Source organism: Aegilops tauschii, chromosome 1 (assembly GCF_002575655.3).
Source record: "Aegilops tauschii subsp. strangulata cultivar AL8/78 chromosome 1, Aet v6.0, whole genome shotgun sequence".
NCBI lineage: Eukaryota > Viridiplantae > Streptophyta > Magnoliopsida > Poales > Poaceae > Aegilops > Aegilops tauschii.
In genome coordinates, this window is record NC_053035.3 from 484,772,809 (window position 1) to 484,786,767 (window position 13,959).

Below are 13,959 nucleotides of genomic sequence, written 5' to 3' on the forward strand. Positions count from 1 at the left end.
TATTCGACGATGTACGGACGGAAGAGATGATGTAGTTTTGCTTATAATTGAATCCATGCATGCTAATTTGAATACTAATTTATTTTACGATTTGATTTTGCTTATTGAATGCTCAAATTGGAAAACTACTCCTACTTTGAATGCTAAAATTGGAGAGCACTATGCAAGGCGTATGCATATGATTAGTTGATAGCTTATAGGGTTTTTGTTGTCGCAGAAATCTAGGAGCCCCCCTCCATCATCCCCGCCGTCGTCCCGTCACCGACCCCCTCCGACCTCGAGGTGAGACCAGCCAAATCCTTTTTTAGAAAGGTAATTAAACGATATTTCGGGTTGACTTTAAGTCTGTCGAGTCTCCACCATATATGAGAGGACGAAGAATCCCGACTGTTGTCGTGGGGTAGCTTCTCCTTCGTCCCCGTGTGCTAGACAATTTGGTGTAATGCACTCAGGAACGAAAGGAAGAGCTACCATCACCGACGGTCACAAATGTCAGAGAGGAATCAGTGAGGGAGAGTTCCACCATATATATACAAGAGGACGAAGAATCCCGACTGTTGACGTGGGGGTCGCTTCTCCTTCGTTTCCGTGTGCTAGAAATTTTGGTGTAATGCACTCGGGGACAAATGGAGGAGCGACCATCACCAACGGTCGAATGTATACACCACGTGAGCTGAGAGTTTTCAAGAAAAGACTCGACAAACCGATAGTCAACCCGTGATGAATAATAATGATCTAATTTAATTTTTGTAGTACATATATTTAATTATATAGGTTTAATCTTTGAATTATGAACGTAGGAAATGTCGTCATCGGACGACGAAAGTCTCCCGTGGGAGTGCGGCTGGTGCCATGACGATCGAGGTTTGTGCGACAGGCCTCACCTGGACGATGATCGGCGCTTCAGCATTATGCTCGAGGAGACCTTCGATGTTGAAATGGTACGCAACGGCGACAAGTGTTTTTTTCGTAATTGAGCATGACTTCAACTATTTCAACGTGTAATTTTCATCTTTCACAATTCGAGTATAGCTTATCCCATGCCATGCAAGACGCTATGTCTTGGAGAGGATGGATTTTGAAGACCATGGAAATTTTGAAACAAAGAAAATTCACCTAAGGACCCATCATGATGTGGATTTTGAAGTAAATATGTATAATGCTGAGAGCGTAAGCCGTTTTGGTTGCAAAAATTGGGAAGCATTTTGCAAGATCTATGGTTTTGATGAGGGTATGCTTGTCACCATGGATCTTGGTGATCCTGACATCGACCAAGACAATATGGACATTTGGGTACTTGTTGATCCGCCTCCAGTTCTACCGCTATGTGAGTTTCTCAAACATAGTTAATTATTAACTAATTTATATTTTTTATTTCAAAACAGTTGACAACTTATTTCCATTGACAGCTTATTTTGATTGTTCAAACAATGTGCGGAACATGGTAGACAAAACCCACTACACCGATGGCTCCGAATTAACTTATCAGGAGAAAAATCATCTAGTCGGATTTTGTACTGATCTTGAGAATTACAATATCTACAATCAAACTCCTCAACATTATGGTCAATACGTTCCACTAGTGCACGTGTTGAACTACGGTAACTACCATGGAGATACCCTGGTAAGATTTTTTACTGTTACGACATCCGTGCATCTTTTGCATACTTCTAAAACTAGTACATCATTGCTAACTATAAAGTTATTACTATGTTTTTCAACAAAGAATCCCAGAGGATTGTGTGCCTCATTTGATGTATCAGAATGGCAGCCTTCGTGTTTTGAACATATATCCAGGTCATCCTACGAATCTCAATTGTCCATACCGGATTTCTAAAAGAAGTGGAGACATGCTAATCAGAGAATGGAAAAAATGTATGGACAATCGTAAGGAGGTTCTTGGAAGCAAAAGGAAGCGCCACGCAAGAATTGGAGACAGGATGATCTCCATTCTCCATAATGGAGAGTCAGGGTCTATATTGTTTTATGCTATTTTACCTTAAATAGGGTATTTAGGTCTTCCCTAATACTGATGATCATGTGCTAAGAAGAATTAAGTAGGGTTGGTTCGATGACTATCAGGATGATGATCGTATGACTTGTTATTGATAACGAGTAGAAGTTGTATGATGATGATTAGTAGGAACTTGTTGTTATGATGATGCATGATGCGAGCATGAAGAGTTATTATATATCTGTGGGTGAAATGAACATGGATTGGATTGAAGTGAAGGCAACATGCATGTGGTGCATGTCGAAAGTAGTACAATCCAAACTTGATCAAGTTAGGATTAGTATTACTTTCGACATGCACCACATGTTGCCTCACTTCAATCTAAGTCATGTTTAGGCATAGCAGTAGCAGTAGCACGGAGATATGAGAGGACACATCTCTCTATTAGCTACCTATAACAACCTAAATTAACCCCCAAAACCCCTAAACCACCTCCTTTAAAAAAAACAGCCCATGAAATGCTGACGCGTGGAAGCTTATTGGTACCGGTTGGTGCTACCAACTGGGACCAAAGGCCGTCCTGCCTGGGCTCGCCGGAGCGGCCACGTGGAGGCCCATCTGTCCCGGTTAGTATAAGAACCGGGACTAAAGGCCTAGGGAATTAGTAACGACCCTTTAGTCCCGGTTCCCCAACCAGGACAGATGGGCCTTATGAACCGGGACAAATGGCCCTTTTTCTACTAGTGAGAAAGCAAAAAGCAAAAATAAATTTTATTCATTGGGTTGTCTCCCAACAAGCGGTATAGTTTTACGCCCTTAGCTAGGCATCAAGCAAGGATCTAAGTTTTATCATCTTTGGTTCGAGATCCATAAGATGCCCTCATGATTGTTTCATATGGTGGCCCAATTCTTGTTCTAGGAAAGTGTTCCATACCCTTCCTCAAAGGAAATTCGAACTTAATATTGCCTTCTTTCATGTCAATCACGGCACCGATAGTGCGTATGAACGGTCTACCAAGAATAATTGGACAAGACGGATTGCAATCAATATCAAGAATGATAAAATCTATGGGCACATAATTCCTATTTGCAAGAATAAGAACATCATTAATTCTTCCCATAGGCTTTTTAACAGTAGAATCCGCCGAGTGCAAATTCAACAAACATTCTTCAATATCGGTAAGACCAAGCACATCACATAAAGATTTTGGAATTGTAGAAACACTAGCACCCAAGTCACATAAAGCACACTCATAATTTTTAATCTTGACTTTGATAGTAGGTTCCCACTCATCATGCAATTTTCAAGGAATTGAAACTTCTAATTCCAATTTTTCTTCAAAAGCTTTCATCATAGCATCAACAATATGTTTAGTAAAAGCTTTATTTTGTTCATAAGCATGGGGTGAATTTGTCATGGATTGCAACAAAGAAATACAATCAATCAAAGAGCAACTATCATAATTAAAGTATTTGTAATCCAAAAGAGTGGGCACATCACTAGCTAATGTTTTGGCCTCTTCAAACCCACTTTCATCAATTTTCTCAATAAGATTTTCACCCTCCGAAATATTGGGACGCCTTCTACCTAAAGTTGACTCTTCTCCAATCCCTTTTTCATCAATCTGAACTTTACTAAACAAGGAATCAATAGAAGAAACACCAATAATTTTAAGATCTTCATCACTTTTATGAAAGAAATCACTAGAAAACGCTTTTCCTAAAAATTCTCTTTTAGCTCTAAGCATAGCGATTCTTTTCTTACTTTCATCCATAGAAAAATAAAGAGCTTTAATTTATTCATCTACTTTAGGCACAAAAAATTTCATCTTGAGATTTTCCACATCATGAGAAATTCTATCAACACTTCTAGACAAATCATCAATCTTACTCAACTTTTCTTCTATGGAAGTGTTGAAAACTTTTTGCGTGTTGATAAATTATTTAATGTTATTCTCAAGATCAGAAGTATTCCTATTACTATTATAAGATTTATTTCCACACGAATTACCATAAGTATTAGAGGAATTACTAGGAAAATGCCTAGGATTAAAATTACCTCTATAAGCATTGTTGTTGAAATTATTAAGAGATAAAATTCACATCTATGGCATCACTATTTTGCTCAATCAAAGTAGAAAAAGGCATATCATTAAAATAAATGGGAGCACTTTCACTAGCAAACAATTTCATAAGAGCATCAACTTTTTCACTCAAAGAAGAAATTTCTTCAACCGAATTAACCATTTTACTAGTAGGAGCCCTTTCGGTATGCCATTGTGAATAATTTGCCATGATATTATCAAGAAATTTAGTGGATTCACCCAAAGTAATTTCCATAAAAGTACCACCCGCGACGGAATCTAAAAGATTACGAGAAACAAAATTCAAACCCGCATAAAATTTTTGTATGATCATCCAAAGATTTAACCTATGTAGAGATAGACCCCATCGTTTTATCCTTAGTGGCAACGATACATACGTGTCGGTTCCCCTTCTGTCACTGGGATCAAGCACCGTAAGATCGAACCCACTACAAAGCACCTCTTCCCATTGCAAGATAAATAGATCAAGTAGGCCAAACAAACCCCAAATATTAGAGAAGAAATACGAGGCTATAAGCAATCATGCATATAAGAGATCAAAGAAACTCAAATAACTTTCATGGATATAAAAAGATAGATCTGATCATAAACTCAAAGTTCATCGATCCCAACAAACACACCGCAAAAGAGTTACATCATATGGATATCCAAGAGACCATTGTATTGAGAATTCAGAGAGAGAGAGAGAGAAAGAAAGAGAGAGAGAGAGAGAGAGAGAGAGAGAGAGATGAAGCCATCTAGTTACTAACTACGGACCCGAAGGTCTACAAAGAACTACTCACGAATCATCGGAGGCACCATGGAGGTGGTGAACCCCATCCGAGATGGTGTCTAGATTGGATCTGGTGGCTCTGGACTCTACGGCGGCTGGATGAATATTTCGTCGACTCCCCTAGTGTTTTGGGAATATTTGGGTATTTATAGAGCAAAGAGGCGGTCCGGGGGGCACCCGAGATGGGAACAACCCACCAGGGCGCGCTTGGGCCTCCTGGGGCGCCCTGGTGGGTTGTGCTCTCCTCGGAGCATCCCCAGGCGCAACCAGGGCTCATTGTGTTCCTTCTGGTCCAAAAAAATCTCCGTGGAGTTTCGTTGCGTTTGGACTCCGTCTGATATTGATTTCCTGCAATGTAAAAAATATGTAGAAAACAGCAACTCACACTTGGCACTATGTCAATAGGTTCGTACCAAAAAAGATATAAAATGATTATAAAACATCCAAGATTGATAATATAACAACATGGAACAATAAAAAAATATAGATACGTTGGAGACGTATCAGGGCGCCCCACCACTAGGGCGCGCCCTCCACCCTTGCCGCCGCCTCGTGGCTCTTCTGGCTTGGACTCCAAGTCCCTTGGGTGTCTTCCGGTCCAAGAAAAATCATCGTGAAGTTTTATTCTGTTTGGTATTTCTTTTCTGCGAAGCTCAAAAACAAGGAAAAAACAGAAATTGGCACTGGCTCTCGGTTAGTAAGTTAGTCTCAAACATAATATGAAATAGCATAATAATGCATATAAAACATCCAAAACAGATAATATAATAGCATTGAACAATCAACATAGCAGATGGGGCAATAGAACAATGGTGTGGTTCGAAAAGAGGTAGCATACCTGAGGGTCGGCTGGAAGTGGCTTTGCTCTTGGTCGTCGTCCTCCGCACACACTACGACGGCGAGCTTGGGGACGGAGGCCATGCCGCGCTAGGTCTAAGAGGACGGCCTTGTCGTCAGTGTGTGACCTCGCTCGCCGACGACGAGTGTGGCAACGCTGCACGTCCTTTTCTTCCCCGGGGGATGGAATCCTATTGGTCTGTGACCACCGGTGAGGAGGGAGAGAGAAGGGCCACCGCCGTCTTTTTTAGATCTGGAGAGAGGGGCATAGTGTGAGAAGCAAGTGGGCAGCCCTTAGCAAGCAAGCGCTGAAGCTACAGCCTATATAGTATCTTTTTTATACTAGTACTAGAGGTGGAGTAGTGGTAGATTAGTTTATATTTTCTCTACATATAGTACTAATTAGTTGTGCTTCAAAACTGAGCGGCACGTCATTAAAAAAATAAAGTCGAGAAATAGTGCAGCACCTCGGGCCAACGTGGCCAGATCGCATTTTGCACAAGAAATGACACACCATGTTTCGTTGACATGTGGTCCCGTTCCAACATGTCAGTGATACGACAGCGAGTATTTTTTGTACAATTTCCGAACGGATGTCTTTGTAGGCCGGGGCACCTCTTCCTGTACCGTGGCAACCGTCCACCGCCTCTTCGCCTTTCCCTCTCGATTTGGAACAGTTGTCGCACGCTCTTCCTCCCTCCATTTTCCTTCACCCTTCCTTCTGCCATTGTTCGATCGTCATCTCCATGGAGGGAACAGGCCGGGAACGACCTCGTTATTCTTGCCCCGATCTGAAAGATCATGTGGTGGAGGAACTCACTGATCGATGCGATGTCATTACCTCGGCTAGCATGACAGGTTCGTTCAAGACCATTCTCGACTCAACAAATAACATCATTACAAAGAACCCAAGGGTTCAGGAGCGGTTTGATCTCCCCTATCTTCTTCGCCATGATCCTGCTCGCTGGCGCGGGGATGACGGAAGCCTTACCTTGTGCAAGTTGATGCCGCTTGATAATGATACGTGTGATGTTAAGATGTCATCGCTTAAGGGTAAGGCCTGGGCAGGCGCAAATGGAGATTGAGTTGTTTATATTGGGTACAACTACGAGTGGGAACTTATGAATGTGTACACTCGTCACCGGGTTCCACTTCCAAAAATCTCAGAGTGCCCTAAGAGGTTGAGCACACAGATGATCTACGTACGTTCAAATATGATCATGGTGACTGTTGTCTAGAGAAGATAGCAATTTGTCGAGTTCGCAGTCGCTCTTGGGATTACAAGAACTATCATGTTGTTGCTATCTTCGACAAGCTTAATGCCGTCCTTACTTCCACGCCTCGATGCATATTGCTCAAAAATCAATTTCTGTACATGGATGAGTACTGCGATGCAATTCAATACGAGCGTCTTGTGTTTGCTGCCACCACTCGTGGCACTGTTTTTGCATGGAATCCTTATTATTTCGGTACGTTTGTCTTCCACCGTAATTAGAATTGTTTCATCCACGTGCATGCGAGTTAGTATCCCCGTACTAATTAACCTTCTTGTGTTTTCAAGGTCCTGTGAACATTTCACCACCTATACTTGAAAAAATTTATAACCAAGGGGGAGATGACGATGGTGATGATGACGAGCATGAGGACGAGCAAGACCTACATACTCAATGATGCCTCGCAACTTATTCCGATAGATCACCTCTTCTTGTATGTATACATGGCACTATATACTGATGTTACTAAGGAAGCATGCTACGCCGCAGTGGAGACGTACTACCAACGACCGTGAGTGCTTGCGTCACTGATACACGACTTACACAAACGAGGTCAGCGACGGGTCAAAACCCGTCAGTAAACGAGTTTAGGCACCTAACACCGGACGTGTAGCAATATACTAATACTCCCTCCGTTCTTAAATATAAGATCTTTTAGAGATTTCAATATGGACATTATACGGAGCAAAATAAGTGTATCTAAACTCTAAAATATGTTTCTATATATATATATCCGTATGTAGTCTGTATTGAAATCTCTAGAAGGCTTATATTTAGTAACGGAGGGAGTACAAGGTAGATTGAGAGAAGCCTATCAAGCGAGACATCTCATATCACACAGTACTATTTTTTTATTAGAAAACTGACCTTAATTTGATGCAAAACATGCACTATGAGGATTTTTTTTTTTGGAAAGAAGGTTGCTCCTGGCCTCTGTCCACTAATACACAAAGCCCAAATATGTATGGTATTAAATGCTATTACCTGTCTACAGCGATTCCTAAAACCATACCAAATATTGTCTAATTCGTTGTCCGGTGTGAAATCTTTTCACAGCTCTCATGCCGTCAGTTTCTTTCCGTTTCAAGCTTACGATTCTGGTATATCTAGATCTCCAACCCTAGCTTCATCTCCATCCCTAGCATCATCCATTGCACCGTGCAGCCCGTCATCTCAAGCGCCGGCGTGTGGAGGACTCGAGGTTAGCTGCCTGCCCAGTACTTGCTAGTAATTTCTTATTGATGCAGATCTGTTGCTGCTTGATTGAATTATTCCGTGATCCATCCCACTTCCTAGCTAGCTTTGACATGGGTCATTCTGGAAGCCAACCACGGCTTGGTGCTGCTAAGCCGCTGACAACCTGGAGGTTGTACTCCCCGGCGACGAGGGTGAGATCAAAAGGTTAGCTTTCTAGCTAGGAAGCTAAACTTACTTCTTCTTTGAGTCTTTACTGGATCTTTGTCATTGCTCAATCCTAATACCGTTGTCACCATTGTCTGCTGATGTGGCGGGTGGCGGCCAGTGAGCCGCTGCCCAACGCCAACGTGCAGGTGATAACTAGGACGACTGCCTCACAGGTCCCCTTTTCTCTGTCGGCGCTTGACCACCCGCACCCACACCCGGGAGATGTGTTGGCCTGGGCCTATGGAGATGGCCGTATTCATGCGGACCCTCTTATGCAGAGGTTGGAAGCCATTGGAGCTTTGCTCAACGTGGAATTGATGATTGTTCCCCCCTTCCCACGCTCGGAGATCATGGCAGCACTGGACGAGCTCGCCACGCCTGCGCCTCCTATTGAAGCGGCTGCAGGAGCTTCAGAAGACATAGATGCCGAGGTCACAAGGTTAGCATACCAGGAAGCTGAAGTTTCTGACCGGATCTTTACCTAAATCCTAATACCATTGTCGCCTTCCATTGTTCAGGGTGTTGTCTGCTGATACGACGGCCAATGAGCTGCTGCCCACCACCGACATGCAGATGGTCTGCCGGACGGCTACCTCACAGGCCCCATTTCCCCAGCCAGAGCTTGATCACCCACACCCGGGAGATGTGTTTGTTGGAATCAACCACGTATAGTAGAAGTCCTGTCCGGTATGGACTAGGAGCAGTCACCGACTCGGTTTTGTAATAGGCTAGCAGCTAATATAAATACCCGTGTACCCCTACGTTGTAACATCAGATCAAACAAAGCAATAAAAATCCAAAGGCTCGACACGAGCCTTTTGCGATCAACTCAAGCGTGTCTCCTGTGCTTGTTTCTTGTGCTAAGCTAGCTAGACATCCAAAGCATCCACCAGGCTGCCTGCTTGCTAGCTTAGCTAGTACGTGCGTATTGCGTCTCCGTCGTCCGGCGACTCGGAAGCTAATCGGACAAGCTCGTACACGTATATTGTCGGAAGGTACTCGGCAGCATCGGATCTGGGCCAACAATTGGTATCTAGAGCAAGGTTGGTCTTCTAGTAACGGAGGATCATGGCGGACGACGATAAGAATAAGCAACTGGCAGAGTACTCCGGTGCGGCAAGTATTTGCTGCTCCGGCGAGTTCGTCGTACCCACGATTTGATCGCGAGAACTTCAGGGTCTGGAAGGCCCTCATGGAGTGTGGTCTCCGTGCCAATGAGCTATGGGACGCGGTCGACCCAGGAGGCAATGCGTTCAAGAAGGAGGGAGCCGAGCACCGGAAGGATCGGCAGGCGGCGTCGGCGATTTACTCGGTGATGCCGATGGATGTCCTCCAACACCTGATCGCCAAAGAAATGGCGAAGGAAGCGTGGGATACCTTGAAGTTCATGTTCGAGGGACATACCCGCGTCAAGCAAGCCAATCTCCAAACTCTCCTAAGGAACTATGAGACTTTGGTCATGGGCGACAATGAGTCCGTGGATGTGTTCGCTTCACGGGTGGCTACTCTCGTCTTTCGGATCCGCCCGCTTGGTGAAAACCTCACGGAGACCTCGGTTGTCCGGCGGTTCTTGCACGCAGCCCCTCCCCGGTACCTGCAAATTGTCACGGCGATCGAGCAGTGCGTCGATCTCGAGACTCTCTCCATCAACGATCTCGTCGGACGCTACAAGGCTGACGACGAGCGTATGCGGTACAGTCTCGGGGATGGGAGGAACGATGAGAATGTCATGCTCACACGGGCTCAGTGGCTGGCGCTGGACTCAAGGAGAGGAGGCGAGGGCTCTAGCAGCAACACTCGCCAAGATCGTGTGCCAAAAGAACAAAGTAAGAAGAACGCCCGGCGACGGCGCTCCGAAGAAGAAGAAGTTCGACAAGCGCAAGATCAAGTGTCACAACTGTGGCATCATGGGGCACTTCAAGTCGGAGTGCAAGAAAGCACCGAAGGAGAAAGCTCTCTTGGCCAAAGGAGGCGATGATGGAGACATGATGCTGATGGTCGAAGTATGCGAGCTAATGGACAAGGACAGTCCAGCTCCAAAGGCGCCGGCTACAGAGGTTGTCACGCTCATAAAGGAGGCAGTTTATCTTCACGATAAGAAGAGGATGAACACGTCGAGGCACGTGTGGTACCTCGACACGGGCGCTAGCAACCACATGACCGGCGAAAAGGACCAGTTTTCTGAGCTCAGTGTTTCGGTGGGAGGCACGGTTCGGTTCGGCGACGGACAGACCGTTGACATCGCAGGGCGAGGTACTGTCCTGTTTGATTTGAAGAACGGCGGTCACAAGGTACTCACGGATGTGTACTATATTCCCAAGCTAAAGAGCAGCATCGTAAGTCTTGGTCAGCTCGAGGAGCGTGGTTGCAAGATTGTGCTTGAAGATGACTATCTATGGGGGTATGATCGTCAAAGGATGCTAATTATGAAGGTGCAGAGGTCACCGAACGGGCTTTACGTCCTCAACTTGGATCGTGTGGATCCAGTATGTCTCTTGTCAGGCATGGACGACTCGGCATGGAAGTGGCACGCGCGCTACGGTCATCTAAATTTCCAGGCTCTTCAGCAACTTGGAAAAAAGAAGATGGTACGTGGTTTACCGTGCATCAATCATGTCGACCAAGTGTGCGACGGTTGTCTCATTGGGAAACAAAGGCGAGCCCCGTTCCCAAGAGAGGGAAACTTTAGAGCGAGTAAAGCTCTTGAGTTGGTCCACGGAGACTTGTGCGGACCGATTACACCGGCCACCCCTGCCGGAAATAGATACTTCTTGCTCATTGTCGACGACTTCAGCAGATTCATGTGGATCGTGTTGTTGAAGACAAAGGACCAAGCTTTGCAAGCCTTCAAGATAATAAAGATGGCGGCTGAAGTAGAATCTGAAGCCAAGCTGAAGGCCCTCCGTACCGATCGGGGGGTGAGTTCAAGTCTCGTGCATTCACGAAATTTTGCGAAGCTCAAGGGATCAAGAGGTATCTTATGGCGCCATATTCACCGCAGCAAAACGGTGTTGTGGAACGGAGGAATCAGATCGTGGTGGCGATGGCATGAAGCATGTTGAAGAGTAAAGGCATGCCGGGCAAGTTTTGGGGTGAGGCGGTCAATACGGCCGTTTATCTGCTGAACCGGGCTCCAACCAAGAGTGTGGTTGGGATGACGCCGTACGAAGCATGGTACGGACACAAGTCCACGGTTGATCATCTTCGCACTTTCGGGTGCGTGGCGCATGTGAAGACATTGACTGGGCATACTAGCAAATTAGCGGATCGGAGTACTCCAATGGTGTTGGTTGGCTATGAAAAGGGAACAAAGGCATACCGTGCGTGCAACCCCTCGACCAATAAGGTGGTTGTGACGCGTGATGTAGTCTTTGAAGAAGCGCGGTCATGGAATTGGAACTCCACCGAGCCGGTATACCCATCTTCCGATGAAATTTTCTAACGTTGTTTACGATGATTATGAGCATGAAGACATTGATGATCAACCGAAGACGTCGAGTGCCGCGACGAGTAGTGCGAGCGGCGCAGCAGAGAAAAAGGACGCGAGGAGGCACGCGCCAGAAGCTGCAGCAGCCAACGTGTCCGAGGGCACGTACGGCACGCCCGGCAGCAGCGCGCGCAGCGCTCGCCCTGGTGGCGTTGTTGGATCAGGAGGGCCAGAGCAGGCCACACCAGCTCGTGGCTCACGTGGCACAGCACCGGCCAGCCCATGCAAGAGCCTGTCGGCTGGAGGTGTTTCCAGCATGCAGCAAAGCAGCCCACGTGCTGCACCACGAGCACATGAAGTCCTTGTACGTGAAGGCCATGTACGTGAAGATGGTACATCTGTTTTGGCTGGTTCGTCTGAAACTACAACCAGTTATGAAGAACAACAATCGCCAGAAATCGGGAGTTTGGCAACTCCAGATGATGTTACTTCGTCTTCGACTGAACAAGAGAGAAGGGAACGTCCGCCGACACCAGTCCGTCTTCGGCTAGTGGTGGATTTATATCCAAAGGATGCACTTCCAAAAGTAAATCCTGTGAAAATTAAAGGAAGAGAACGGCGTTGTCTGCTTAGCGTCGAGGAACCGACGAAATTTGAAGATGCAAACACGGAGGAGTGTTGGCGTCGCGCTATGGATGAGGAGTTGGGATCGATCCAAGACAACAAAACATGGGAGCTCGTGGATCCACCCAACGACCATAAAATCATAGGGCTCAAGTGGGTGTACAAAGTCAAGAAAGATGCCGAAGGAAACTTGGTGAAGCATAAGGCAAGGCTCGTAGCAAAGGATACGTGCAAGAGCAAGGTGTAGACTTCGAGGAAGTGTTCGCTCCTGTCACAAGGATGGAATCGGTGAGGCTAGTTATAGCTCTCGCGGCTCAAGAATCTTGGAGGCTACATCACATGGATGTAAAATCCGCTTTTTTGAACGGGGAGTTGAAAGAAGAAGTATATGTGAAGCAACCATCGGGTTACATCAAAAAAGGAGAGGAGCACAAGGTGTTGAAACTACACAAGGCATTGTACGGCTATGCCAAGCTCCTCGGGCGTGGAACATCAAGCTTGATCGTACACTAGTTTCTCTTGGTTTTGAGAAACGTCCACTTGAGCATGCTATGTATAAGCGAGGTAAAGGCAAGGACCGTCTCCTAGTGGGCATCTATATTGATGATCTCTTGATAACTGGAGCAGATGAGGAGGAGATTGCTAGATTCAAGCTACAAATGAAGGAGCTTTTCAAGATGAGTGATCTAGGGCTCTTGACTTACTATCTCGGGATCGAGGTACATCAAAAGCCGGAGGGAATCACACTATGCCAGGAGGCATATGCAAAGAAGATTCTTGAAAGCTGTAGCATGGAGGACTGCAATCCAAGTCATGTTCCAATGGAGCCTCGACTTAAACTTAGCAAGAGGAGCCAAGCACCCGCGGTTGATGCAACGGAGTATAGAAGTGTGGTCGGAAGCCTAAGGTATGTTGTGAATACACGACCGGACTTGGCCTATTCCGTTGGCGTAGTGAGTCGCTTCATGGAAGCACCCACGACAAAACATTGGGCAGCTGTGAAACAAATACTCAGGTACATCAAAGGGACAACTAATTTCGGTTGTGTCTATTTGAGAGAGAAGCGGAAGGAGATGGTGGAGCTACTTGGCTACAGTGATAGCGACTTGGCAGGAGATATTGACGACCGTAAAAGTACCTCGGGCGTGGCATATTTCTTGGGAAGAAGCATAGTGAGTTGGCTATCACAAAAGCAGAAGGTGGTCGCATTATCATCCTGTGAAGCGGAGTATATTGCAGCTGCAACCGCGGCAGGTCAAGGTGTGTGGCTAGAAAGGCTACTCGGTGACCACACTGACAAGGAACCGGAAGGAGTGGTGCTCTATGTTGACAACAAGTCCACGGTTGCTCTATGTAAGAATCCAGTGCATCATGATAGAACTAAGCACATCGATATAAGGTATCATTATATACGGGATCTCGTGGAAGAAGGCAAGATTGAAGTCAACTACATTTGCACCGACGATCATCTTGCAGATTTCCTGACCAAATCTTTGGGACGATAGAAGTTCACGGAGATGCGGGGAAGGATCGGCGTCCAAGCTGTGAAGTGAGGACATCGT